Source organism: Coenobita brevimanus, chromosome 105 (assembly GCF_032717465.1).
Source record: "Coenobita brevimanus isolate Jiangsu-jjx chromosome 105, ASM3271746v2, whole genome shotgun sequence".
NCBI classification, from domain to species: domain Eukaryota; kingdom Metazoa; phylum Arthropoda; class Malacostraca; order Decapoda; family Coenobitidae; genus Coenobita; species Coenobita brevimanus.
Genome location: NC_137058.1, coordinates 24,937,353 through 24,962,474, shown reverse-complemented (window position 1 = coordinate 24,962,474; position 25,122 = coordinate 24,937,353). Strand labels below are relative to the sequence as shown.

The 25,122-nt window shown below is 43.5% G+C and overlaps 1 pseudogene; it reads left to right on the top strand.

Annotated features, from left to right (window-relative positions):
• The window catches only part of LOC145416271 (doublesex- and mab-3-related transcription factor A2-like), a 28,897-nt pseudogene extending 4,398 nt beyond the window's left edge, over nucleotides 1–24,499 (top strand).
• The last annotated feature ends 623 nt before the right edge of the window (nucleotides 24,500–25,122 follow it).

Genomic DNA, 25,122 nt, shown 5'->3' with positions numbered 1-25,122 from the left:
AGAGAATGGAGAGTGAAAGACTGACTAAGAGAGTGTATATAGGTGAAGTGGAGGGAGGGGGAGGGAGGAGGAGACTGAGGATGAGGTGGAGGGATGAGGATGAGATGTATATGAGGGAGGAAGGAGTGAGTTGGGGGGAGGGCAGTCAAATGGTGTGGTGAGTGACAGAGCGACTTGGAGGCGTTTTGTCTGCGGCCACCCTTTTGCGAGATTATGGCGTCAGACTATAGATAGACAGATAGATGGAGACGTCTGAAGAATATAATACAAAACAGGACAGTAGAGTGTAAAAAGGGAAATAAGTCGGTTACGAAAAGGTGTTAGGGAGCTTCCTTAACCGACGAGAATACGGGCCAATACCTGTGGGCATAAATAACGATCCACTTTCTTACTGTAAATAAATAAAATTAAATAAATAAATAAATGCGTGATTTAAGATGACAACTAATACTATTTTTTCGAGAACAAGGGACTTTTAAGAATATATGTAATATTTTTTTTTTATAACAGTATGGATAAATAAACAACAGAACGATATGATTTTCCGTCTCAGTATCTTATATTGTTTTGTATAATGCATCTTTCAAATATGTCTATATATCCACCATCACTATCATAACCACCATTACTTCCACCAACATTACCACCACCACCACCACCACTACCATCAATCGCATCATCATCACCATCACCACCACCATCATCGTTCCTACTACTACATGGAATGTAACTGATTCAAAGCCAGGAAAAGGAAGGTCTCTCTATCTGTCTGTCTATAGCCAGACGCCACAATCCCGTAAAGGGTGGCCGTTTCTCTCTGAGTTAGTTGTTTTACGGGGAAGGGCACTAACCCTCCACCAAGCCACTTGTTGACACGTAGGGAACACGGACGAGTTGTTTATGTGGTTACCACCCAGCTTTGTTAATGGTTTTCTGGCTTACAGGAAACCATTAGGCTTGTCACTCAATGTATAACCACCTGAAAAGGAAAGACGAGTAATGAAAAGTAACACAAGATGAGAGAAATAGGAAGAGTGAAGGGTAAACAGAAAAAGAATGATAAAGGTGAAGGATGAAGGATACAGCACTACATCAAGGGCGTGGATTATGGTCGCCATCACCTACAGAAATGACCGTCAAAAAATAGGGGTTTGCATTACACTTTGCGATTTTTGGTGTAAGCAGGCGAGCCTGAGGCATCGATTTTCATGCAACCACAACTTAGCATTTGAGTTACGGGAGGAGCCCAGTACCGTCGGGTGAAAGCAGACTCTACATCCTGGGTAAACACGGAACAAACTGATCTGAGGGAAACTGTAAACAATTTAGCTGTGAGAGGTGAATTAAGTTTGCATTTAAAATTCGTTCTGTATCTCCTTTCAAAGTCGTTTTAAAAGTCTATACTATGTTCAGAGTAAAAGCAGTATAATTACTAATATTTTGCATTTTTACACCTCAGCACTGAAGACTGGGACGGCAATTTTAGGCTAAGTTAGAGTAAAAATAGGCAGATATATATTTTACGTTTATCGGGACTCAGGATTAGAAAGACAGCAATTTTATGTCGTTGAAGTAATAGTTTCAGTTTTTTCAAGTCGGTATTCAAGAGAGAGAGAGAGAGAGAGAGAGAGAGAGAGAGAGATTAATTTTATGCCAAGTTAGAGTGAAAGGAGTATAGCTATTTTCTGCAACAAGGAAAAATTAACAACAGCAACAGGAGTAACACACCCTGCAAAACGGTAAACAGTCCATCCATCCATCACCCTCTCGTGGGATCTGAAGCGAGAAAGAACCATTTTAAAGGCAGTTCAGATTTTAAGGTGTGTGTGTGTGTGTGTGTGTGTGTGTGTGTGTGTGTGTGTGTGTGTGTGTGTGTGTGTGTGTGTTTCGAATTTTAAGTCAGGTGTTTCAAATTTTAAGTCAGGTGTGTTTCAAATTATAAGTCAGGTGTGTTTCAAATTTTAAGTCAGGTGTGTTTCAAATTTTAAGTCAGGTGTGTTTCAAATTTTAAGTCAGGTGTGTTTCAAATTTTAAGTCAGGTGTGTTTCAAATTTTAAGTCAGGTGTGTTTCAAATTTTAAGTCAGGTGTGTTTCAAATGGCAGTTGTGTGTTTCAAGTTTTAAGTCAGGTGTGTGTTTCAAATTTTAAGTCAGGTGTTTCAAAATATCACCAAGTTTATTTATTTATTTATTTATTTTTATTTTTATACAAATCTATAAATTGGGAGAAATAGGCAAATCGGGATTATAGGTTGCCGTGGGATTAAATGGATGGTTTTTGTGTTATCTGTGGATTTAATGCAAGAATAAAGGCGATTTAAACAGGGATTTGGTGATTTAGCCACTGATTTAAACGGATTTGGTGATATAAACGAATCTGATTTAAACTGATTGCGAATTAGCCAAGGATTTGATGATTTAAACAGGATTTGGAGATTTAAACTGGGGTCAGGGGATTTAAACGAGGATTTGGGGACAAACTGGGATTCGAAAAGTTAAAGAAGGATTTGAGGATTTACGCAGGATTTAGTGATTGAAACAGGATTTGGACGATTTAAACAGGACCGGGGGATTTAAACAGGGATTTGGTGACTTAGAGATTAAATTAGCCTTCCCCCCCTCTCTCTCTCTCTCTCTCTCTCTCTCTCTCTCTCTCTCTCTCTCTCTCTCTCTCTCCCTCCCTAAAGATAAGTCAGTCCCTAAAGCCGAAGTGAACTATGCGGAACAGCACTTTTGGCCACATTTAAGCACCGGACGATTTTATTCAGCTGAGTGGAGCCTGAGAGTGTCAATACCGCCTCGATTAACCCTCTCATCATGGGGACAACTCTGGTGCTTTATTCCAGCTTGGCAAACGATTTTATTCAGCTGAGAGAGGATTATAGGAGCCCCGGTATTCAGTAGTTTTATCATCTCTGTATTGGAGCTGATTTTGGTGAGATTGAAATTTTTGGAACTGTGACCCTTGAAAAATATATGAATAAATTAATAGGTAGATAGAATTACAGATACAGACAGACAGATGGATAGATATAGGTAGACAGATAAATAAATAAATAGGTAGATAGAATTACAGATATTGACAGACAGGTAGATAGATAAATAAATAAAAGGTAGATAGAATTTGATATAGGCAGACAGGTAGATAGATAGACTGATAAATAAATGGGTAGATAGAATTACAGATATAGACAGACAGGTAGATAGATATAGATAGATAGATAGATAGATAAACAAATGAATCTTTTCTTTCCGCATTTCTGGACCCTGCCTCACCTTGCCTTGGGGTGGGAAAGAAGGAGGAGGATGACGATGATGATAATGTTGTTGATGATGATGTTGATGATGATGATGATGATGATGATGATGAGGAGGAGGAGGAAGAAGATAAATAAAACAGAAAAGAACCAAAAATAAGATAGAACCACAGTGCGCCGTTCTGGATGTGTGGTAGTGAGGAGTGAATGAAATCGAAGAGGCAGGTAGCAAAGACCACATGGCACTACACTCAGTTTTTTATTTTAATTATTATTATTATTATTGAGGCGAAGATGCACTTGACAGGCTGGTGATGCTTAGCTGAATGCAACATGTCCTAATAACATTTCCTAACCCTAATTTCCCCCTCAGATATACGTTGTCTGTTAATAATGCTAGCGAGTAAAGAGAGTATGAAGTAATGTTGCAATCAGCCAGACATCACCAACCTCTCAAGTGCATCTTCACCTCGATAAATAAAAAAACCTGAGTATGGTTTATGATTTGAAGGGATAGTAAGAAGGCAGGACACAGTAGAGGATAATCCGACACCAAAAGGGGGGATTTTAGATGAGGTAGAGGATAATCCGACACCAAAAGGGGGGATTTTAGATGAGGTAGAGGATAATCCGACACGAAAGGGGGGATTTTAGATGAGGTGAAGGATAGGGATTGTTTGTGGAAATGGTACAATGCGATCTATAGAAGGATTAATGAAGAACCTGCAGCAAAACACACTAGGGTATATGGCACTTAGGCTGGCGTTGAGATGCTCTTGGCGTTGAGGTGGTCTTGGCGTTGAGGTGGTCTTGGCGTTGACGTGCTCTTGACGTTGAAGTGCTCTTGGCGTTGATGTGCTCTTGGCGTTGAAGTGCTCTTGGCGTTGAAGTGTTCTTGGCGTTGAAGTGCTCTTGGCGTTGACGTGCTCTTGGCGTTGAAGTGCCCTTGGCGTTGAAGTGCTCTTGGCGTTGAAGTGCTCTTGGCGTTGAAGTGCTCTTGGCGTTGAAGTGCTCTTGGCGTTGAAGTGCTCTTGGCTTCGAAGTGCTCTTAGCGTCGAGGTAGTCTTGGCGTTGGAGTGCTCTTGGCGTTGATCGGTACGGGAGAAGAGGTCAACGTTAACGGGAAGTCCACTATTCATGTCCCAAATATCTAACCAAATTGGAGTAGAGGGAAAATAAAGGCAGGAAGAGACAAGGAAATATCAAGGAGAGAGAGGCAGAAGAGGAAAGAGAGAGAGAGAGAGAGAGGAGAAAAATGCCCCTTTTCGTCGCCTCTATCGACAAGTAGGGGCGATGGTAGTGAGGATGGAGTGAAACCAATATGGCAGCGGTGTCCAGGCTCTTCCACAGGCTTATATCTGGGGCAAGAGGCTGGCCAAACAAACCCAGGCCTCATGTACGCCACTTATGCATTGTTAAGGAGATGGAGGGAGGTCGGGGGGAGGGCGGCTTTATGTCCTCTGTATCTTATATCATTAGGGTGGAAAATATTATACACTTTGGGGCCTGACAGTTTACTTATTTATTTATTTATTTATATTATTTACTTATTTATTCATTATTTATTTATTTTATTCATTTTCGTATTTTGTTTTGTTTATCTACAGTATTTTATTTACGTATTTATTTATTATATCTATCTATTTTATTTATTTATGTACTTTTACTTGTTCACTTATTTTATTATTATTTTTTATTTTGTTCATTCACCTATTTTACTCAGTACTTCCTTTATTTTCATTTGTTTATTTATTGAGAGTATTTCGAGTGATGGAGGAATCAGTGAAGGCCGTATCGAACTCCACAAATTTCCAAAAACTGCTCCAAAATTAAATGCTACTGACCTGAGATACCAAGGCCCTAACATCTTTTTCTAAGCGATTTATTTTGTTTATTACACTATGTTGTTCTCTTCTGTATTACATAATTCCTTCCAATATTACCATACTCTACATAAATAACGCTCAAAAAGGATATTAACCAGCACTACCCGAAAATAAATCGCTAAGGAAGAGATGAATCGTAACTTCCTAAACCAGACAAATCTAAAAGCAAATTGCTAAGGAAGAGTTGATAGGGAGCTTCATCAACCTGCCATATCTGCAACTAAATCGCTAAGGAAGAGGTGTTAGGGAGCTTCCTTAAGCAGCCTTATCTAAAAACAAATCGCAAAGGAAGAGTTGATAGGGAGCTTCATTAACCAGCCATATCTAAAAATAATTTGCTAAGGAAGAGGTGTTAGGGAGCATCATTAACCAGCCTTATCTAAAAATAAATCGCAAAGGAAGAGATGATAGGGATCTTCATTAACCAGCCATATCTACAACTAAATCGCTACGGAAGAGGTGTTAGGGAGCTTCCTTAACCCGACGAGACTACCGCATCCCAAGTCCCCCCTACCCCCCACTCCATCAGGGCTGCCGTGTGGTGGTGTGGTATGCCAGTGGAAATCTTACACTAAGGAGCCCTGAGTGCGTGCAGTGTTTATACCCACACACGCCACAACACACACAGGCATCAGTGGTTCCCAGGGCGTGATAAGGACCAACGACTTCATTAATACAACTTCCCACATCCCTGTGCCAAGTTGTATTTTTCTTGTCAATATTAGTATTATTATTACTTGGTTTAAAACTACGACATTTCAGAGGCTATTTGGCCTAGAGCCTTCATACTTGGTCAGCTCAGTCGGACAGCTGCCCTCTTCTTTTGGTCAAATATGATGGTAAAGTCAACCGATATTATCCGGAACACAGAAAAGTGAATCAGCCAAGCTATCTCAAGAACCGCTAGGAAGCTGATATTTTACCACAATGTAGCCTTAAGACGGACGCAGTGCGGAAAGGAGTGTGGTTCCAATCGGTTGATTATTCCCTGAGATCACTTGGGGTCAAATATTGGGACTTTTCCGGATATTCTGGATGTCACATAATTTTCCATGAAGAATTAAAGCTAGAGCCACCAAACTTGGTAGATTTATAGACTGTGTTGACCTAAGGTGACACGCATAAGATCAGTGACCTTGACCTCAAGGTCCCTTTATAGCTCGGCTTCTAGTAAACAATGGCTCTGACAAGTTTTTAAATCAAAATTGACCTTGGACAATTCTACGGTGTTCTAGTTATTATTATTATTATTATTATTATTATTATTATTATTATTATTATCATCATATATCATATTTAATTTTTGACTGCACCTTAGCAATCTGAACATGACTAAATCTTTTCAGTCAGTCTTGGTCTGTGCTTAAGGATGGCACAAGACAACCCTTCACTCCAATGACGCCTTTATCTTTGTTATTATTATTTACTGATGATTATAGCCACCTTAGAAGAATGTTTTGACCTAGAGGGGCTAGATACAAGCTTGTAGTCTCGTAGGGTAAGGAGGCTCCCTAACACCCTCTCCTAAGCGATTTATTTTTGGTTGTGGCTGGTTAGTATATTCAGAGTTGTCTGTGTACTGTAAAGCATAGTGATATTACAATGCTATAAGTAGCACAAAGGAGGACAGTATGGCGTAATGTGGAAAATAAATCGCTTAGGAAAAGGCGTTAGGGAGCTTCCTTAACCACAAAGACCTTTTCAATGTTGAATAAAAAAATCTGAAGGTTATGTGAGTCAGTACAGAGATATCACCTTGTTCACAGCCTACTCCTTTGACTCTAACTTGGCCTACACCTGCAGTCTTTCCATCTTGAATGCTGATTTGTAACAATCGATTAACACTCATATATGGTGCCTGTCACGAAGAAGTGCTCTCGAAAGGATGTACAGCCGAACAATTGTCGTTTTCTGTCACTGACCTACGGGAGTTTTGTTTTTATGCGAGGAAGGAGGAACCAAAGACTAGGAGCCCACAAGATTGTTCCCCCCAAGAAAAAATATAATCAAGATAAGAGACAGGCTGCATGGAAAAGGAAGAAAATATGGGTCAAGTTAAAGTAAAAGAACTATAGTTAGCTCTCTGGGTAAACTTGTCTATTGAATACATTTCTGCTGAGTGATAATGGTGTCAGTGTTGCTTTGTGGTGGAGGAAGGGACACATTAGCGGTGAACAAGAGGCCACAGAGCTGATGACACTAACACATGTGTGGGTTACAAGCAACACTGCCTGCCAGACTTCACACTGGCTTCACACTGTTTATTTGAATGGCTTGTGTGTACCAGAAAAAACAGAAAAGACTCACAGCGCCACACTGAGTTTTAGGTCATCACATGTACCCTACTATGAGGCAGGAAATACTTTACTGAAAATGTATACAGTATACCATTTTATGTATGTATATGTGTGTATGTATATATATGAGAGAGAGAGACAGACAGAGAAATAAAATAGTCAAACAGTGGCTGGTACACAGGTGTGTGTAATTCTCCCTTGTTTCCTCACCATCAATCTTGTGTTTATGCCACACAGGCTTACTTGAAAACCCGGCATGTTTTACTTGTGTTAGAGTTCTTTCACATTAACTTGGCCCAGACATTCGTTCAAACCGCAAACTTTTCGTAGTTCTGTGCTAGAAAAAAAGTGCTAAGACTCTACATCCTCCCCTTAGCACTTCTTCATGACTAACATCGTATCGTAGTGTTAATCTACTGTTACAGCTAAGCATTCAGGATAGAAAGATGGCAATTATGGGCTAAGTTAAACTAAAAAGGGTTATTGTTGTTATTATTATTACTACTACTACTATTATTATTATTATTATTATCATTATTATTATTATTACCACCACCACCACCACCATCACCACCACCACCATCAACATCATTCCACTGTGAGCTAGCATAAGGTTGTGAGATGATCATATGAGGTGGCGTTGATAGAAGCAGCATTGCCAACTGTCCGAATCTCACTTGGCAGTCTGTACTCACCCCCACACAAGTCCCGCTGGCCAGGGTGCTCTGTGTCAGTGTGCCCTGTGTCACTAATGTATCACAAAAACATTAACAGTATCAAAGGAGGGACGCGACACACACACACACACACACACACACACACACACACACACACACACACACACACACACACACACACACACACACACACACAAGGTTCTCTCATACACACCCACACATATATCAGTTCTTCACACACACACACACACACACACACACACACACACACACACAAGCAAGGTTCTCTCATACACACCCACACATATATCAGTTCTTCACACACACACACACACACACACACACACACACACACACACACACACACACACACACACACCATCAAAGGCATACAGTAGGGTTCAAAAAGAGAAGTATTTAACTGTGTCCACACCTGAGACACAATGAATGATATTATGTTTCTCTCTCTCTCTCTCTCTCTCTCTCTCTCTCTCAATGCTTTAGATTAGTTTATTCTTGACTGCCATGCGATTTTTTCCAGTTTAATTAGCCTTCCCGTAATGAAAGGGTTAATGATGGCACACACACACACACACACACACACACACACACACACACACACACACACACACACACACACACACACAGTCAGATTCTCTCATACATACCCACACATACACATATATCGGTTCTTCTCTCCCTCCCTCTCTCTCTCTCTCTCTCTCTCTCTCTCTCTCTCTCTCTCTCTCTCTCTCACACACACACACACACACACACACACACACACACACACAATCAGATTCTCTCATACATACCCACACATACACATATATCGGTTCTTCTCTCCCTCCCTCTCTCTCTCTCTCTCTCTCTCTCTCTCTCACACACACACACACACACACACACACACACACACACACACACACACACACAATCAGGTCTTCTCCCACTGCTCCAGTTGGAAAATGTTGATCCCAAACTGAACGAAATTAAACAAACATAAAACCAAAAATACGTCTTCGGGCTGAATGGATGAAGAGAGATGTACGTAGATGAGAGAGAGAGAGAGAGAGAGAGAGAGAGAGAGAGAGAGAGAGAGAGAGAGAGAGAGAGAGAGAGAGAGAATAGTAACCCTTTCTACAGTGAAGTGAAAATGCTGGGCGAGAGAGATACACAGCTTAGATCTTGAATTCTTTATTTTTCGCTAACCTGTCCTTCTATGTCACCCAATATTTGTAAGAGAGATACACTCAGCCAAAAAAAAAAGAAAAAAAAAAGAAAACGAAATAAAGAAAAGAAAAAGAAAGAAAAAAAGTAAAAGGAAAAGAGTCTCGAACATTTCACCCCACACATCCTTCAGAAACAGACGAAGGATTGTGGAAGATGTGTGTGTGTGTGTGTGTGTGTGTGTGTGTGTGTGTGTGTGTGTGTGTGTGTGTGTAAAGATAAATATATATACAAAGAAACGTTTATACAGATAAGTGTATGAAGAAAAAGTATAAAAAAAAAATGTAAAGATAGTGGATAAAGATAGGTGAATTAAGAGAGTGTAAAGATGAATGAAGATAATTACAGTATAAACATATTCACTGCTTCCAATCAGTCCTCTCTCTAAATAAATACTGCCTCCTGACTCACTGATCCCATCTAAGCAGCCGCCACGGGACAAAGAAATGATGTTGATAATGTTGCACTGAGAGAACCACTGCCACATCAAAGCAAACACGAGGCTCTGTCTGGCTCTATCAGTTTCTATAAGGCTCTGTAAGTCACTGTAAGGCTCTATCAGTTTCTACAAGGCTCTATCATTTTCTATAAGGCTCTATCATTTTCTATAAGGCTCTATCAGGTTCTATAAGGCTCTATCAGGCTGTATAAGGCTCTATAAGGCTCTATCAGTCTCTCTAAGGCTCTATCATCCTCTATAAGGCTCTATCAGTCTCTATAAGGCTCTAACAGTCTCTATAAGGCTCTATCAGTCTCTATAAGGCTCTATCAGGTTCTATAAGGCTCTATCAGTCTCTATAAGGCTCTATCAGTCTCTATAAGGCTCTATCAGTCTCTATAAGGCTCTATCAGTCTCTATAAGGCTCTATCAGTCTCTATAAGGCTCTATCAGTCTCTATAAGGCTCTATCAGGTTCTATAAGGCTCTATCAGTCTCTATAAGGCTATATCAGTCTCTATAAGGCTCTATCAGTCTCTATAAGGCTCTATCACTTTCTATAAGGCTCTATCAGTCTCTATAAGGCTCTATCACTTTCTATAAGGCTCTATCAGTCTCTATAAGGCCCTACAGTTTCTACAAGACTCTATCAGTCTCTATAAGGTTCTATGAGGCTCTATCAGTCTCTGTAAGGCTCTATCAGTCTATAAGGCTCTATCAGTCTCTATAAGGCTCTATCAGTCTCTATCAGTCTTTTTTTTTTTTTTTTTATGTGAGGAAGAAGGAACCAAAGGCCATGAGCCCGCAGTAAGAGTTCCCTCCAAGAGAAAAACAAAATACAAGAGAGAGCCAAATTCAAGATCCATTCATTTCGAGATGCCTGGACACACTGCGTTTGAAAGACTGGAGATCATAGGCAGCAGGAAATACAGACAGAGGGAGACAGTTCCAGAGTTGACCTGTTGCATAAATGAAGGACTGGGAGTAACGGTTAACTCTTGCATTAGAGAGTTGGACAGAAAAGGGACGAGAGTTTGCTGCTAGACGGGTGCTACGTGCCCGTCGTAGAGGTGGAGGAATGCAAGCAGACAGTTCAGAGGAGCAGTGACCATTAAAGTAGCGATAGAAAAGAGATAAAGATGCAACAGTGCGGTGAAGCGACAGAGGTTGAAGGGAGTCAGTAAGAGGAGGAGAGTTAATGAGACGAAAAGCCTTTGACTCCACCCTATTGAGAAGAGCTGTGTGTGGGGAGCCTCCCCACACATGAGAGTTGTACTCCACACAGGGGCGGATAAAACCCCTGTATAGAGTCAACAATTGTGCAGGGGTAAAGAAAGAACGGAGTCGGCTTAGCACACCCAATCTCTTGGAAGCAGATATCAGTTTCTATCAGGCTCTATCGGTCTCTATCACTCTGTAGCCAACTACATTACCTGTGTGTCCCCATGAGTTCCCCTGCTATCCTTGTCTTATTATTGGCAGTTCTGGATTAACAGGAATAAATTTTGGTGTTCAAGGGGGAGGAGGATGAGGGGAAGACCAAGGATGAGATGGAGGGATGGTGTAGATATATGAGAGAAGGGGATGTGAGTTGGAGGGAGTACAGGACAGATGATGATGATGATGATGATGATAAAAATAATACTAATAAAAAAATAATAATAATAATAATAATAAAAAGAAGAAGAACAATAATAATAAAAAAAACAATAATAATAATGATTTAAGGTGATGAATTAAGGTGATGATGATGATGATGATAATGATGAAGATAATGATGATGATAAAAAAACATTCCATCACCAAAGCGCCATTATCTAACACACCCCACGGCAGGGAAATTCCATACCTCTTATAACGATGACTTAAAATCTATTAATAGTGTTTATCGTAAAGTGAGCGCAGGAACAGGCATGGGGCGGTGAGAGAGAGAGAGAGAGAGAGAGAGAGAGAGAGAGAGAGTGAGATACCTTCGTGTTGTGGCACTGATATACCCGGGTGGTGGAGCTGCCTGGTTATATAAACGTCCCTCAACTCCCTCCCTATCCCCCAAGAGAATAAAAAATAATTAAATAAAATAAACAGAGGTGACTAAGACCATAATAACCTGTAATAGACCTCCTTGGAATAAACTAACTCAGTGTGATTTATTTCTCCTGAAGGTGGCGCTGAAGAGACAACAGGCCGCTGAAGACGCCATCGCCATGACCTTCCGTGTCGCCGCTACGGGAGCCGCCTGCCCCTACCTCCCACAGGGTCCCATCTTTGGCCTGCCCGTCACTGAGCCCATTGTTAAAGGTACATACGTATTACTTGTATTATTCCTGTATCATATCGTGTTGTATTGTGTGTTATTTGTATCGATTTAACACGCATTACCTGTATTACTCCTGTACCGTATCGTGTCTTACTGTATTTTGTATTACCTGTATCGATTTAACTCACACTACCTGTATTTTTCCTGTATCGCATTGTATCGTATTGTAGTGAGTGTTATTTGTAGCGATTTAACTCAATATGGTTACCTATCGACTCCCATCTTTAGCAGAAACATTGCTATATTTCTTATAGCTCTCTCTCTCTCTCTCTCTCTACTCCTACTTCTACTACTACACTTCAACATTTTTTCTGTATTTACTCCTATGTGTAATCCCTTCGCTCATAAGAAATCTCTCCTCTTCAGTCTCTCCGTCGCAAAGCCTCTCTATAAAGCTAACAACTAACTCTCTATCCCAACGCTCAATTCCCCATCCTCTCTCCGTAATGCCTCCTCTTTAGCGATTTATTTTCTACGGTACATCTTTCCATCGCTATGTATGGTATGGGTAAATAGGGTGATGAGTATATGAGGTTAGGGAATGTGTAGGGCTCATAAATTATTCTCGTTGGTTAAAGAAGCTCCCTAACACCTCTTCCTTAGCGATTTATTTTTGGATATGGCTGGTTAATATCCTGCTGTAGTTAGGAAGCTTTTTAACACCTCTTCCTTAGCGATTTACTTTTGGATATGGTTGGTTAATATCCTTTCGTACGTTGTTTATGCAGAGTATGGCGATATTAGAAGGATTTACATAATACATAAGAAGACAGTAAGGTGCCATAAACAAAATAAATCACATAGGAAAAGGTGTTGGGGAGCTTCCTCAACTGACGATGAAATAGGCCCAGGTGTGTTGTGGATGAAGGTGGAAGGGAGATGAAAAGATGTGGAATGAGAAGTGTGGAAGGTGGAAGATGAAGTGTGTGTGTGTGTGTGTGTGTGTGTGTGTGTGTGTGTGTGTGTGTGTGTGTGTGTGTGTGTGTGTGTGTGTGTGTGTGTGTGTGTGTGTGTGTGTGTGTGTGTGTGTGTGTGTGTGTGTGTGTGTGTGTGTGACGACAGAATTCTAGATGGTATAGTATTCGTAGGTCCTCTTCCTTAACGATTTATTTTCGTATATGGTACATCCTTTTATCGTCTTGTAAATCAAAGGCAAATATATTAATGCCAGAATTACAGGACTAACGTAAGAGAATATCAGTGTGCTATGTGGATGTGAATAATAAGCCGCTAAGATAAAGGTGCCACGAATTATCCTATGCTAGCTAGAAAACAATCCTGTAATAGAAACAGTCTATTTATCTATCTGGAGCTAGACGCCTTAATCCTGTAAGGGGTGGCCACAAACAAATCGCCACCACGTCGCCCCCTCCCCTGCCATTTCGCTGCCCTCCCCCAACTTACACTTCCCTCTCTCATATCCCTCTCCACTCCATCCTTCCATCTCATCCTCGGTCTCCCCCTCCCTCTTCCTCCCTCCACCTCACTCATATACTCTACTAGTTAGTCTCTCACTCTCCATCCTCTCCACATGGTACAGCAGAGTGTATTATTAAAGTGTAAGTGTAAGTGTTAGCCGGGGTGTTGCCTATGGGTGAGGTTAAGTGTCGCAGGAACAACCCAACACACTCAGCGGTGATTGTTTATGGAGTGGCACAGTGCAGGCTGGGTGACACACACACACACACACACACACACACACACACACACACACACACACACACACACACACACAAACACTTTCTCTCTCTCTCTCTCTCTCTCTCTCTCTCTCTTTCTCTTTCTCTCTCAGGCAACACGACAGTCTAAGTGTGGAAGTTGAGGGCGTGTTAACTAAGGAATGAGACAGGAAGACCCACACAACACCAGTGCTCGTGTTAGCCAAGGCACAGAATCTTGAAGACTGAGGTGGTCGCTGCGTTCCTCCCCCAGTATCCACTCTTAGCTGGGGTCCATTACCTATTGACCTCTATCTATACACATCTATTTATCTATCTATCTATAGCCAGACACCTTGATCCCGTAAGGGGTGGCCACAAACAAGTCGCCTTCATGTCGCCCTGTCCCCTGTCATTTCGATGCCCTCCCCCCACCTTATATCCCCTATCTCAAATACCTTTCCACTCCATCACTCCATCTATCTGTCTATCTATCCATCTATAGCCAGACACCTTAATCCCGCAAGGGGTGGCCACAAACAAATCGCCTCCATGTCGCCCTGTCCCCTGCCGTTTCGATGCCCTCCCCCTAACCTACACCCCTCTTTCTCACATACCACTCCACTCCATCCCTCCATCTCATCCTCTTTCTCCCTCCCTCTCTCTCGTCCTCCACCTCACTCTCATACACTCTCCTCGTTAGTCTCTCACTCTCCATCATGACACATACGAAATTTGTGTGTCCATCTTTACACACACGAAATCTAATTGGTATATTTTGAAAACTATGGATATTATTAGAGAAGTTTGAGTCCTGTATGAGACAGCCCTAGCATGTATTCAGTATGGACGGTGGGTGTTAGCGCCGAAGTGGTGATATGTGGAGGTGTAGGAGGACTACTGAGCCTTGGGATAGGCTACTACCCCTGAGATATAGGCCCTGAAGCCTTTGCCCAGAGTCGGACACACACACACACACACACACACACACACACACACACACACACACACACACACACACACACACACACACAAACTTGCTTTGCACCTCCTCCTCCAACCCTCAAGTGCTGTTCAAGTAGTGCATACCTCTCAACTGAGCCTGCAAATTAACCCACAAAAAATTACCCTTCATGATTTTGAAATATGGATAATTTCTCAAGTGAAGCTTCTATATCATCTGTTAATTTCGTCTTCCATCTACAAAACTATGAGACGTAAATTTCTGGTGTTCTGTGTATCAGTTTGGAGGGCTTTTCAAACTTAGGGTTGGATTGAGCTTTCACTGACCCCCGTAGAGAGAGAGAGAGAGAGAGAGAGAGAGAGAGAGAGGTTTATTTCAGTGGTCCGAAGACGAATTTGTTCATCGTAAGGTAGACTTTTTGTTCCTCTCTCTCTCTCTCTCTCTCTCTCTCTCTCTCTCTCTCTCAGTTTATTGGTAGCTCTATTACTACATGACCTGTTTTCATCCCTCGTCTAGCAACACTTCCTCATCGCCTCTACGTAATCAACCTTTTTCTTCATCTCCGTCACAAAAGTCCTTTCACTTTAACTTGGCCCAGATTTTCGTCCTTTTGCGGGTACTTATTTCACATAGTTTGGTGGCACAAGATAGTGTTACAGCTCTGCACCCCTCCCGCAGCACTTCCTCTTGACTAGTATCATATTCTAATGTTTATCTATTGTAACCCTTCAGCATTCAAGGAGAGATGGCAATTTTAGGCCAAGCTAGGGTAATAAGTGTAGAGGATTTCGATGAGCTGAATAAAATCGTCTGGAGATAGTGAGAAATTAAATAAGAATTCCTCCTGTCGAGAGAGTTAATAATTTTTTGCATTACTTTCTTTTGACTAGTTATGTAAGATCTTGGTGATGATTGTTTATATATCTCTTCCTTTTTCCTTCAGTTTATTTTCTTCCCCCAAGTTCCCTAATTCTCATACTGTCTCTCCATATCTCTCCTCTTTCCTTCTCTCTCTCTCTCTCTCTCTCTCTCTCTCTCTCTCTCTCTCTCTCTCTCTCCTTCCCTACACTGCGCCTTCCCTCTTTCCTCACCCACACCTTAACATTCTCTTTGCCCTCCCTCACATCCCCCTCCTCTTATCATTACATTCTCTTCTCTTTCCTCCCTACGCCTTCTCCTTTCATTTCTCTCCCTCACCCTCTCACACCACAAATTTTCTCTCCCCTCCCTTGTATCCCTCACCTTAAAATCTTTCTCCCCCCTCTTCACTTATTTTTTTTTCTCCCCTTCCTCCTCACATCATTTTATATTCTCCCTCTTCCTCTTCGCTTCTCTGTCTTTTCTCATCTCCCCCTCTCCCCTTTCATACCTTAGATTTTTCTCCCTTCCTTCGCACCCCACACCTTAAATTCTTTCCCCTCCCTCACATCGCCCTCCTCATATCATTACATTCTCCCCCTTTTCCTCTCCACATCTTTCCCCTTCCCTCCCCACCTCACACCGCATATTCTATCCCCCTTCCCCTACACCTTCACTTTAAACTCTCTCCCCCTTCTCTCACTTCATTTATTCGTTCTCCATCCCTCTCCCTTCCCTCCTCTCCCCTCCCCTCTTCCCCTCTCCCCTCCCCTCTTCCCCTCTCTCCCTTACATTCTCTCTGCTCTCCGCCACATCCGCCAGGTGTAGCGTGTCAGGTGGTAAGTTGGTGAGTGTGTGCCTAATGCGTTGGTGGCAGAGTGCATGTGTTAGTGTGTCAGACTATGAAGTAATACCATTTAACTTACACTTTTTATATATGATGATGCAGCCTGATTTATGTTCTTGTGCTATATCTACTATTAATATGTGAAGAAGCACTGGTTTTGTCTCTCTATCTATCTATTGCCAGACGCCTTAATCCCGTAATGGGGTGGCCACAAACAAATCGCCTCCATATCGCCCTGTCCCCCGCCACTTCACTGCCCTGCTCCCAGCTCACACCCCTCTCTCTCATATACCTCGCCACTCCATCCCTCCATCTCATCCTTGGCCTTGTTTCGTACAATATATAAATCAAGCTAACCTAATCTAAGCAAAGGTCTACAGAATTCCTTTATCTAATGCAGGAAGCAAACTGTAACCCACGGCCGCGTTCACAGTCCTCCCTAACCTTTTTGGTTGCGAACGTGTGCCGGACCCGAACCAAATGCACCTCTGTATTTCACCGTGGCCCCGAATGGCTGTCGGGAGCTTACTAACATGGCCACGTCTGCCTGTGTTGATCCGTAGTGTTGGTAGATCTGGGCCCGCATTCTCGTCTGGTTAGGACGCACATTAACACTTCTTAGCGATTTATATTTAGATGACTTATTAGTATCCTTTTGCTGTTATGTATTTAATGTAAGGAGAAATTAGAAGAATGCACACAACACAGAATATGACAGTAAGGAGTAATAAGCAAAATAAATAGCTGAGGAAAAGGTGTTAGGGAGCTTCCTTAACCGACGATAATATTGACCCTGGGTGTAGTAAACCGTTAGAAGGAAAAAACACCTCACCCAGCACCTTCCATACGTTGAGAATATTCAGAATTAGAATATGATGAACTAACGAATGCTCTGGCGGGAGAAATCACTTCACACATCTCCTACTAATATATCCTGGAGCGAAGGCATTCCTATAAAGGCAGCAAAAATAATAAGAAAAGGGAGCGGAATGAAGTGGCAACTAACGGCAACCTCAAGACGCTCAAACTTAAAACATCGGAAAGAAGTTGAAATGGGATGGATGCTGAGTGCTGTAAGAAAGACGAATGTAAAAATAACCATGGCGACGTAACAAATAATTATAATAACGCATAATGAGTGATGCTTTGGTTTATTAATGGGTATAGTGTTAGTACAGGAACACTGGGTACTTTTGTCAATGAGACGTAGCCTACTCCTGAAAAGTCATCAATATTACACGGGGCATTTGATATAAAAATACTGACGATTATTACATTTTGACAACGAATCTTTTCCTTCGTGTCCGTTGGCTTGTATTAGGGTAAATTACTGACTCTTAAAAGTGCATGACTGAGGTATTTTCTCTACGGGGTGTGTAATAATCTCAGCAATATTAACATCGGATATTCGATTTCAAAACACTGATAAATATATGCGACAGACAACAACTCCTTTATTTCTTTGGGGTCCGTCTGTTGGGTAGCCTCCTCGCTCTCCAAGAATGTTCCAATATTAAGAATGAATGTCTTAGAAGGGAGGCTGGAGACGACTGTGAAAAGGAAAATGTGTGTTGGGAACTGTGTATGTTGTTGGGGACGACCGCTAAGAGGAATATGTGTGTTTGGAGTGTGTAGGTTGTTGGGATGACACTGGGGACAGCTGTGAAAAGGAAAATGTGTGTTGGCAGCTGTGTATGTTGCTGAGGATGGCATTGGGAGCGACTGTAGAAAGGAAAATGTGTAGTTGGGAGCTGTGGACGCTGTTGAGATGGTATTAGGGGCGACTTTGAAATGGAAAATGTGTGTTTGGCTTGTGTAGGCTGTTGGGATGGCATGGGGGCGACTATGAAAAGGGAAATGTGTGCTGGGAGCTGTGTACGCTGTTGAGATGGCATTGGAGGCGACTGTAAAAGGAAAATATGTGTCTGGAATATGTAGGCTGTTGGAATTGGACTGGAGACGACTGAAAGCGGCTCTGAAAGTGTATGAAAACTTGCCTTCTGTACGCCGCCCGGTACCGTCCACTGCCACTTAGAAAACAAAGGATGAGCATTAGTCTTGTAAACACATTTCAAGTCACGTGGCACTCATATCAGTGTATTTTAAAATATTAACAAGATTATTATTATTATTATTATTATTACCCGGTACTAGAATATTCAAGTTGCACGCCTATCCGGTCAAGCCTCCAACCCCTAGAGAAAAAAACATTGTATCCAGTGACGTAATTCTTTGTGTAATTCTTTCCACCTCCACACAATTAGATTTAACTTAGATATGATACGTAGTAGTGCTGGGGTTAAGTCAATATCTAACGCCAGTAATATGATGTAAATAATGGAAATAAATTGCAAATAATGTTAATAAAATCGGCTATACAGTACTTCTTTTAACTTGGTCTCAATTTTCGTCCTTTAGCGGCTTGTTCTGTGTAGTCCAGAATAAGACAATACTATGGCTCTACATCCTTTCCATAGCACTTCTTCGCGACTAGCATCGCACTCTCTACATCCACCTTTATAACTCCACATTCTAGATAACTACTGGGCAAATTTTAGGCCAAATAAATGTGAAAAGAGTACAGAAAAGTATAGCAGCCACGGATACACAGAGCAACCAGACCATACCAAAAAAATACACCCCGGTTTTATGTGAGTGACAGGGTAATTTGGCCACTTCCCCCAGCTGACGTCCTGCCTTGTCATCAACACTTTATCATAACGTCTTGGTGTATTCTTGCTGCATCCAGAAGTATATGTCTCTCTCTCTCTCTCTCTCTCTTTCTCTCTCTCTCTCTTACCTCCTCCTCTTCTTTCCCTCCCCCCTTCTCCCTCATTCCGTCCTCGCTTTCCCTTCCCCTCTCTCCTCTCTCCCCCATCTCTTCTCCCCTATCCCCCTTCCTCTTCTTCCATTCCATCCTGACTCTTTCTCCTACATTTTCCCTCTCCTTCCCTTCTCCCTTTCCCTCCTCCCTCCTCCTTTCACTCTTTTCCTTCCCCCCTTGTCCTCCTTTCCTCTCTCTTTCTCTCCCCTTCCCCCTTTCCTCCTCCTGTCTCTTTTTCCTACTTTCACCCTCTCCTTCCCATCTCCCTTCACCTCCTCCCTTCTCTCACCCCTTCCCCTTTCCCTTTCCCTCCCTCCCTCCTCACTCCTTTCATTTTCCATTTTCCCCTCCTCCTCCCCCCTTTCCTCTCTCTTTCTCCCCCTTTTCCTCTCTCCTTCTCCCCCCTTCCTTCTTTCCTTCCTCCCTCCCTCCTTCCTGCGTGTCTCCCTGTGTGGCAGAAGGGATGACTCTGCGTGTGAACTCATGATAGGGCTAAGTGACACCTTCCCGTACCCTGCCGTCTGGCACACGGGAAGGAGGTGCAGAAGACAGCAGAGACGACAATGGAGAAGACAGTGAAGACAGTGGAGAAGACAGTGAAGATGGTGGAGAAGACAGAGGAGAAGACAGTGAAGAGAGTGGAGAAGTTAGCGCAGAAGACAATGCAGAAGAAGGTGAATAAGGCAGTGAAAAAGACAGTAGAGACGAAGACAGTGAAGACAGTGGAAAAGATAGCCACTGAGACGACGAGGAGAGGGAAGGAGAGTAGAGGAGAAGTGAGAGGACGACAGAGAGGGGAGAGGGCAAAAACGGACGAACAGGACAATAGGAGGAATGGAAACAAGATGACTATAGATGCATGACTAAAACTGAAGATAAAAGAACGAAGAAGAGGATAATCAGGAGGAACAGAAAAAAGAGAGAGGGAGAGAAGAGGAGATCTGAGAGGAGGTAAGAGAGGGGAGAGAGGAAAAACGATGAAAAGGGGAACAGGAGGAAGGGGAGGTGGATAGCTGCAAGAAAATAAAACTAATGATGAAAGGGTGAAGAGAAAGAATAAGCAAAGGGAATAGAAAAAGGAGAAAGAAAGGAGATAGAGACGAGGACTAGGAGGACGATGGAGAGGCGGAAGAGATGAAAATGGGACGATAAAATAGGGAGCAAGAAAGTGACGCCATCCCGTACCTGGCTGCTGTTGGCTGGCACAGGAAGGAGGAGGAGGAGAAGGAGGAGGAGGAGGAAGAAGAAGAAGAAGAAGAAGATGGTGATGATGTATGAAAATGACGAAGACGATGACGATGATGAAAGCAGAGTGAAAAGCAAACCACTTCGACAAAATGTTAAGGGAGATGGTTAATACACATTATTTATCTATCTGTCTATCTGTCTATCTACTCATCCATCCATCCATCTATCTACCTGTCTATCCATTTATCTATGTATCTATGCTCACAAGACTTCAATAGCCCTCTTTTAAGCTCATATACTTCTCCACTCCATGCTTCCGTCTCATCCTTCGTCCCCCCCTCCCCTTCTCCCTGCACCTCACTCACATACACTCTCCTTGTCAGTCTCTCATTCTCCAATCATCTTCCATGAGCAAACCATCTCATAGTATTTCTCCTAATGTTTCTATCACATCCACACCAACATCACAACGCTCCTTCACTTCCTCATTTGTCTGTGTCTCTCCACACATACATTATCTTAACATTCATCTCTCAGAAATTCTTCATTCATCCCCAAAGACAATAAAAGTGAAATAAACTGCTGTCTGAGGGCAAAAAGTAGGAGAAAAAGGAGGAAGACAACAGCAGTAATAGAAATGAGAGAAATGCAGGAAAACAGTGTGAAGAATGAGTAGGGAAGCGAAGAAGATAGTAAGCAAAAACAACAGGAGGGTAAGGGAAAAAATTGTAGGCTAGTAGGGAAAAATATGAGTACTGAAGAGGAGCAAAGGAAAATGGCAGTCAAGAAAAAATAGCCCGCGTTAAGAAAAGGGGCGATGGAAATGAGAACTGTAGAGAAACAAACAGGGAGGGAGGAAATGAGAGAGGAAAGAAGGGAAGGCAAGACAGTGGTGGTTTCCCAGCGTTCTCGCGTTCCCCTACAAACACCGCCTCCCGTATCCTTCCCGTATTAATTAGCCACAACCCATTGCTGGCTCACTGACGCGCCTTCCTGTTTATATATATATATATATATATATATATATATATATATATATATATATATATATATATATATATATATATACACGAGCAAGAGAGAGAGAGGCAGGTAGACAGATTAATATAGATAGATACAGATAGATATAGGTATACACCAAAGCCAACGCAAACATCATCTTGTTTATCATCGTGACGTATCATCCTCACAGTGCTCATCATCAGACGTAAGAAACAAGCTAAACTAAACTAATGCTACCATCTATAACAACGTACAAATGTTTGGCAATGCATAATATTAACACATTTTTACGATATTACTTATGGCAGCATTAATTTAGTTTGGTTTGTTTCTCAGGTCTGATGATGATTCATGTGAGGATCGAAACGTCATGAGAATAAACTTGATGGTGCTGCCTTTGGTGTTTGCCTTTAGCAGCGTTATCCACCTTCACTTCCAAAAGGCAGAGTCTGCTGCGCTTACCCACCTTACCTGTTAATTCACAAATTCTATAAACAAATATAATGTAATATATTAATTTTTCCTTTTTCTCTCAGACCTTACTATTCCTATTAAGAACTGATATTTTAAGCGTCGAGTTCTGGTGCTACCTAATAACCAGTGTTACACATAGATGTCTCCAGCGACTCCATCCACCTGATCCACTTCTTGTGTCACTACATCTTTCTGTTTTCGTGTCTTATCCCTTTCTGGCGTGTCGTGGTCGCTACTGTAGCACGGCATGTTTTTCTTTAATGTTCGCCACTTACTCTTCTGCCAGCCTGCTAATGGAGGCTTCTAGGGGGCAACACAACGCTAACCCAACCCAACAGCTATGGGTGGAAATCTTAGACGAGGTAATGGGAGACTAAGCCTTATGTGCCTCGTGTAATGTGAGCCAGGTGGGAGGTGTAGGATAAGGGGGTGGTGGTGTTTGTGTGAGGCAGCTGGATCGTGTTGTCTCTTTGGGTGCAGTATTCATAAAGTATATTAACCCGTTTCCACCATAAACAGTTCTCCTTTATTAAATATCAAGGTTTGTTTTGTTTTTCTCGTACTCTCAGCCTTAATATTCACTCCGGGGTAGTTGTGAGGTGTTTGGTAGCCGTGTGGGTTAAAATAAAACTATAAACTGGTGATCTAAGACGCTGAGAAAGCTTGTGAATATCGCCTCAGGATCCCGCCGCGAGTTTACACCGATCAGCTGGCGGGCTCGCTGGCTTGGTGGTCCCCTATCCCCCCCTCCCCTTGTAATTAGGCCTACTGCATGTCATGATGTTGAAGTTGAAGGATTAATGTGCCTGCAAGACTGGTAACTCAGCAGCTTGGAGAGTTTTTGACGCTTTAGCCCTGAATCGAACCCGGGCCCTCCAGATAGAACTCCGGCACCAATACCACTACACCAGGGCGTGATCTCATAGTCTGGTATTTGGGTAAACATTCTTCTTAACTCCAGAGGCTGTTTATCAAGTGAAAATAAATTGTTCTGGTGTATTTCATGAATTTTCCTCCAATCTGATGTTCATTTTTTTTCAATTTGCCGGTATTTTTAATAGTTGGTTTTTGGAATAGCCGTTTTTTTTCTTTCTCATCTCATGCATGTGCTTTTTAACCCTTGCGGATAATCACAAATTTGATAGGATTAAGTAAAACTGAATGATTTTACGCAGCTATGAGAAATCCCAGCAGTGTGTGTGGATGCTTGACTGGAGACTCTTAAGGGGATTTACTAAGACTAATACCGGACGATTTTCTTGAGCTGATACAAATGCTAGCAGTCAGGAGGTCAACGTGCTTTCAATGCGGTAGGTCTAGATACACCATAACTAGATAGGCCAGGAATGTGTGTGTGTGTGTGTGTGTGTGTGTGTGTGTGTGTGTGTGTGTGTGTGTGTGTGTGTATGTGTGTGTGTGTGTGTGTGTGTGTGTGTGTGTGTGTGTGTGTGTGTGTGTGTGTGTGTGTGTGTGTGTGTGTGTGTGCCCTACAAATGGTGACCAAGGTTGTTTCCTACAGACGGTGAGGATGATGCCCCGAGTGAGGTCAGCGTAGCATCCCCGGCCACCCTTGCCTCCCCAGCCATGTCCCCGACCTCCACATCAGGCACCACCCAGCCAGACGACGAAGCCAGCCCCACCCCGCCCCGCCCACCCCACCCCCTGCCACCACACCTCACACACTGCCCCGCCCCACCCCCCAGCGACACCCCACAGGAGGCCACACACACCCCTGCCACGGTGACAGGGGAGACGCGACCACCGGAGAGCCAGGCCTCCGGGGACAGTACAGGGGAGGTCAGGCCCACAGCAAGAGAGGGGGGTATAGTTCGCGAGGTGGCAATGGGGCAAGATGGGGCCATAGTGCGAGAGGGGGCGGTGGGGCGAGATGCAGCGGTGGGACGAGAGGGGGCTATGGGGCGGGATGGGGCTCTGGGACGCGAGGGGGTGATGGAGTGCGAGGGCAGCCAGGAGCCCCGGAAGGAGGACCCCGCTGGCATGAACGGGGTGGACATCCTGATGCGGATCTTCCCCAGTGAGAGGCGGGGCGTGCTGGAGCTGGTGCTGTCGGGGTGCGGCGGGGACCTGCTGCGGGCCATAGAGCACTTCCTGTCTGTAGGTGAAGCTCTGCGCCGCCCACCACCGCCCCGCCACACCGACCTCCCTCCCCGCCCACTGTCCCCGCCCAAACCCAGCCTCGGCAGCGCTAAGTCTGCCTTCACGCCCCTGGTAGGCAGTGGTTTACCCCCTCCCGCCCACCAGAGTTCCTACCTAGGGGCGGCAATCCCCCGTGGCCCCCTGTATGGTGAGACCCGCTTCACTCCCCCCCTCCTACCACTGTCCTACCCACCACTGCTACCACCCCTCCTACCTGTCCTACCACCGCTGCCCCTACCACGCCCGTACCACCACGATGCGTCCCCAGACCCATCGGACCCACGCGACCCTGACCTACCTCGGCCTCGCGACCCCCTCTCGGAGTACACCCTCAGGCACGAACTCCTGACCCGCCCTGACCTCCGCCTCAACCTTGACCTGCGCCCTGACCTGACCCTCCGTTCCCCAGCACCTGAGGATACTGCATGACCCACCACACCTGCCACGCCCAACACACAGACTGACCCCCACAACACCCCTACATAAACCCCAGCTAAACACCACACCACACCATCAACACCACACCATTACATCAACACCACACCACTACATCAACACCACACCACTACATCAACACCACACCACATCACCACTACACTATTAGGCTACATCAACATCACACACCACATCAACACCACACCAGTACATCAGCACAACACCACTACATCAACACCACACCACTACATCAACACCACACCACTACATCAACACCACACACCGCCACCACACAACTACATCAACACCACACCACTACATCAGCACCGCACCACTACATCAACACCACACCTCTACATCAACACCACACCACTACATCAACACCACACCACTACATCAGCACCACACCACTACATCAGCACCACACCACTACATCAACACCACACCACTACATCAACACCACACCACTACATCAACACCACACCACTACATCAACACCACACTATTACATCAACACCACACCACTACATCAACACCACACCACTACATCAGCACCACACCACTACATCAACACCACACCACTACATCAACACCACACCACTACATCAACACCATTA